This window comes from Ictalurus furcatus, chromosome 7 (assembly GCF_023375685.1).
Source record: "Ictalurus furcatus strain D&B chromosome 7, Billie_1.0, whole genome shotgun sequence".
Taxonomy (NCBI): Eukaryota; Metazoa; Chordata; class Actinopteri; order Siluriformes; family Ictaluridae; genus Ictalurus; species Ictalurus furcatus.
The window spans coordinates 28784757-28790883 of record NC_071261.1 but is presented as its reverse complement, the minus strand read 5'-3'; positions in this window follow the sequence as shown (position 1 = coordinate 28790883).

Genomic DNA, 6127 nt, shown 5'->3' with positions numbered 1-6127 from the left:
GAAGGGAGGTACAAACTTTTGTGTAACACTTTCTATGAATCAGATATCAGGTATAGTTCTAATTTTCATGTTGCACTATCCTTATTTTGCAACAAAAAAAAAAATGGCTTGAAAAGTACAAAAAGGAAGAAGTGTTTTGGTCAGCAGAGCCGATTTGAAAAAGGCTCTGTACAACATCTGAAAGAGTTATAACAGATGGCAGTGGTGGCCCAGTGGTTAAAGGCTCTGGGTTACTGATCAGAAGGTCAGGAGTTCAAGCTCCAGCACTGCCAAGCTACCGCTGTTGGGCCCTTGGGCAAGGCCCTTAACGCTCAGTTGTATAAAAGTAAGTCGCTCTGGATAAGGGCGTCAGCTAAAAATGCCATTATTGCAAATGTTAGGAAGAATGTGTGGGGGGTTATTTCATTACAAGAAGATTGGTTTGGGTTGAGGAAGGAGGCTTGGGGCTGATATAAAGAAACAGAATCTGAGATAGAAACGGATTTAGTTTCTTTTTCTTTACTATTGGTATGTTAGAATGCACTATTTACACGTTTTTGTTACAAATGATAACAAAGAAACGTCTTCCTGCTGATTAACATTAAAGAATTGTCCTAACGGCATGCAACATTTTGTGAGTACATAATCAGGATGTAACTGACAGATAATATGTTCTAAATGGACACAAATTTTGATACAGTCTCCTCCAAAAGTTTTGGAACAGCAAGGCTTGTTTTCCTCTGTGCAATGAAGACATTTGGGTTTGCGAACAAAAGATGAATATGAGATGACAGATCAGAATTTCTACTTTAATTTTCTGATATTAACATCTAGATTTGTTAAACAATATGGCAGCTTTTGTTTGAACCCACCCATTTTACAAGTGATCAAAAATATTGGAACATGTGACTGGCAGGTGTTTCTTGTTGCCCGGGTGTGCTCTGTCAGATTGGTTGTTTAAACAAGTAATAGCTCTTAACGTCTACTTTTGGTTTGAGCCCTGCGAAGAGTCCTGTGAAGACTGCTTTTGTTTTTAAAAAGGATAAACCAACATGAAGACCAGAGAGCTGTCTCTCTGAGAAAAGCTGAGAAAAGAGGGGGAAACAATCAGAGGCAGTGGACAAGCTTTGAGCACAGCCAATACAACAATTTGGAATGTCCGGGAAAGAAAGAAAACACTGGTGTGCTAACAACCAGACATCAAACAGGTCGGCTAAGGAAAACATCAACGGAAATATTGTGAGAGCTGTGAAGAAAACCCCAAAAACAACAGTCAGTGACATCACCAATACCACCAAAACTCCACAGGGCAGCGGTGAAGCTATCACAATCCACCGTTCGAGTGCAGAAATATCAAATCTTCACATAAACCCTTCCAAGGCAAAACCCAAGGCTCAAACCAAAAGTAGTCATTGTTTAAACAATCAATATAGCAGGGCACACCTGTGCAGAAAGAAACACCTGTCGGTCACATGTTCCAATAGTTTTGATTACTTGTAAAATGGCTGGGTTCTAATAACAGGTGTCATGTTTTAAGTTGTTTAACATATCTAGATCAGGAAATGAAAGCTGAAATTCTGCTCTATCGTCACATATTGATCATTTGATCTCAATCCCAAATGCCTTCAGTGTATAGCAAAAACAAAAGAACTGGCCTTTCTGCTCCAAGACTTTCAGAGGGGACTGTATAGCATTCTTACTACATGTATTCCTATTTTCTGAAAAGCTACTGCTAAATCCTAATTCAAAAACAGAAATATAGGAAGCAAATCTAGTCAGCGTTTTCAGACTAGCTATTGCACATGGACTCTAAAGGTTTAAACAATCAGGAAAAGCTTGCCCTGAGATGTGGACTGAGCAAACTGCCAATAGACGAAGGTATGTACAAAGTAAGCTTTAGAAACACATAATTAAACAGAAGCCTAAAATAGATGTTGGACGCAAGCGCTGTGCTAATAATGGTGCTTTTTGTTTAGTAGCAGTCAGTAACCCTGTGATAGCATTCATTCGTAAGGCACTGCAAATAGCACTGACTGACATTGGTGTCAATTACAGCAATCTAAGAGATGTAAAAAAACAAAAAAAAAAACACATTTTTTTTCTTTTTCTACAAGCCAGAAAATGAAGGAATGTTTTTTTTTAAGAGACTAATTTTATTGTCAATTTGTAGACATTAGTTAAAAATGAGAATAAAGAATTTTCTAAGAGCAATTTTCAAAAGCAGCAGGAATTACTTCAACTTCAAGTTCAATTTCAAATGCGCTGTAAAACCGGATAGTTCATTTAACTCCAAAAATTTGAGGAAAGTAATTACCCTTAAATATAACAAAAATTGAACTCAAACTTTGTCATTTAAAATAAATTTTTGTTCTATTTAAGGGTATTTGGCTTAAAGAAATTGATTTAGCCACATAAAAATTTTGAGGTAATTAGTTGCCTCAAATTTTTTGGAGTTAAATGATCTATCCGGTTTTACAGTGTGGCTTTACTGTCATTTCAACCATATCCAGTTGGTACAGTACACAATGAAACGAAACAACGTTCCTCCAGGACCACGGTGCTACATAAAACAACACGCTAACCACATGAGACGACGCAGAACTAAATGGTAGTGCAGAAGATAGGTGTAACGATAGAATTTAAAAATGGTATAAATGTAAACATAACATGCTATGACTGAGTCTTCAGCAGATTAGTTTATACCACATATGGACATAGCAGTTATTGTGGTAGCAGCCAGGTAACGTGTACAGGTAAAGATAAAGTTACTTCAAAGCCAGTTTGATTAAACTATTGATTATCCCATTTTTAGATTGATAAATGAAGCTCCTTATAGAGTCACAGTGAATGGGTATCCAAAGAAGATAACGCCACCATCGTCATCATCAGCAGCAGCAAGACAGTGAAAGAATATATAATGACGCCGCAGGTATTAGTAGCAGAAGAGGAAGTCAGAGTTAGCTGAAGCTCCTACAGAATAATGTTCATGAGTATATTATTATCTACAGACAAATCTGTTACTGACGTCCATTATATCCAATTTATTCCGCTGTGCTGCTGAAATCCCGATTTATTTTCGATAACAACCATCTGTACATGTTTTATACCCCCCATGACCTCTGGGGGATCAGTCAGGAATTAAACACTTCAAGGCATGCTGTTGCAGGAAAATAATCAACGACAGGGTCGTGTCACGAAGCCGAAGATGATCGCGTTTCCATAAACAGCACGCCTTGAAGCGTTATTACGTATTCCGTTACAGTTACAAATGACTTTAAAAAAAATGAATAATCAGTAACGTAATCCAAGTATCACAATGCGAAAGTAATGTAATCTGCTTTTACCTTTAGATTACCTCAAAGCCACATATGTAAATAAAGTCAAGAGAAAAGCAATATGATCTGAAATACTTTTATTTAGAGCTTAAAACATGTTCAATGTTTGGATTTGTTTTAATAAATAAATAAATAAATAAAAGATCACTGTCTTGATGTAGGTAACATTACATCACAAACAATAGGCTGAGCATCCGAAAAGAGGACACCTTTTTTTTTTTTTTTTGGGTGGGGGTGTCTTAATAGCATTCAAAATAGTGTTACTATGAATGCAGGCTATATATATATATCATTATAATGAGTCTTTATTGATCACGTATACATTACAGCACAATGAAATTCTTTTCTTCGCATACCCCAGCCTGTCAGGAAGTTGGGGTCAGAGCGCAGGGTCAGCCATAATACAGCGCCCCCTGGAGCAGAGAGGGTTAAGGGCCTTGCTCAAGGGCCCGAGAGTGGCAGCCCGGCAGTGCTGGGGCTTGAACCACCGACCTTCCGATCACCAACCACCAATCCACCCCAGCCCCACCACTATATATATATATAAAGTGGATTACCATTGCCCTGTTCAATCTGGCAACCTGTGCAGAGTAGTGGGGGAAACCTTCAGGGTTAATAAAATGACCGTCCATCAATGTGTATATACTGTGTGCACAGCTATTAAAGAAAAACGAATGTGGTGTTCTATCAGGCTGCTGAATGAAGCGGAGGCCAATGAAATGGCATACCATAATTCCTTGGTGCATCTTGTTCCACAGGTTTACGGTACGCTGGATGGCACGCACATCCGTATTCGTCCCCCAAAGGAAGGCTACCGTGATTACATTAATCGCAAAGGGTAGCCATCTATTGTTCTCCAGGCACATATCTATGTGTCATGTAACACATGAATGCCATTTCTTCTTGACAATAACTGTTTCCGAATGATCAGTTGAATGAAAAAAAAAAAAACCCTTGGATGGAAACATAGCTATAGACAGGGACTTGTATGGCAGACACTTTGCATAAATGCAGACCATTTACCATCAAAGTGCAGTAATTGAATTTTATTCAAAATTTAGGAAATATAAACTCATAAATAACAATTTACGCTACTCAAATCTTACAAATTGAGCTAGCATGCATACCTTTTTTTTTTTTTTTTTTTACAGCTTCATTCACATGAAAACAAATCCAACCACACTGCTTTCACTTGTTGTAAGAACAGGAAATGTTTTAGGAGACCTGACCATTTGAAATCATAGGTGCCAAATTCCATCCATCCATCTTCTATACCGCTTATCCTTCTTCAGGGTCACGGGGGAACCTGGAGCCTAACCCATGGGAACATCGGGCACAAGGTGGGTTACACCCTGTACAGGGTGCTAATAGGTGCCAAATTACACTTTTTTAAAAAATGCACTTGGAAGATGACTTCTTAAAGATGCAGGAAGTGTGTCAGTGTCTAAACAGGTAGTAATACCAGACATATACATCAAAAGCCCTGAGTGACATCAGCGTTGACGTCTGTTAAACAGGAAAACAGGCCGGGTTGAGTGATTGAAAGCTTCATTGCAATATCAGATGTAATACTCTCTGCAATACTCTGAGCAGAAGGTTCACAAATTCAACTCTAATTAAATATACATCAAAGTATCCTTCGGCAGAGAAAACAAATTTAAGCACTTAAAATAGATTTCATGACTCAGAGACCTTTCGCTCATCCTGTTGTTTTAAGGAAGATATAAAAGTGCTTTCAAATGTCCTAAAGATTCCTAAGGAATAAATCACCTCAGGACATGCTGTTGCAGATAAAAATGGGGTGAAGTGAAGTCATGTGCATGGGATGGCCACTACAAACTACTAACAAAAAACAACAACAAAAACAAAAAACCTTTTGTTTGTTTCATGTTAATGAACTTGGTGTTTTGTCCTGTGAGTAGGGTTGCCAAGTTGTGTGCCAATATAATGTCTGCGTATTACACGTATAACACAATTAACTTTATTTTTCTAGGCAAATACTGAGGAAAAAGTAGAAAAATCCATATACCTTGTCCACCTTGTATACCTTTAAGCTAGTCTTAGACTTAGACTTTGTGTGCAGTTAGGGTGGGGAAACCTGGCAACCCTGGCTGTCAGTACACATCTAGGCTGCATCACACCTAATCTGAAGTTTTCTGGCAAGTTTTTTTTTTTTTTTTCCAACCAAATAGTCAGCCTACTATTTGTGTATGTATTTGAATTCATTTAGGGTGCATTATATATTCAATACAAATAATGCTTTTAACCTGAATGTAGAATCAGGCTTACACTAGGTTAGAATTTAGAGTATAATTAAAACTATAACTAAAAAAGAATTTTAGTTTCATCTATACTCAAGGATTCATTCATAAGCCTTACAGTGGATATAACAAGTCTACACACCCCTGTTAAAACAACAGGTTTTTTTTTTATTATTAAGTAAAAGAATGTCACTAAACATAAATCATGAAATTGCAAAGTATACAGATAAAGTGAAAAACAATAAGAAAAGAATAATATTTTTATGATTATTTGGGCTTGAATGGACTTTGTGAGAAAGGGTTTCCGTCTAGCCACCCTACCCCGTAGCCCAGACGTGAAGAATATGAATTATTGTTGTCACATGCAGAGAGTAATCAGTACTTGACAAATATTCCTCTAATGTAGGTCTCTTGGCAGCCTCCCTGGTAAGTTTTTGACCAGTACTTTTGCCAAATTTATAGGGACGTCTTCTTGGTGATGTCACTGTGGTGCTCCATTTTCTCCACTTGTTGATGATGGCCTTCACAGTGATCTAATGTTTTGGAAATTCT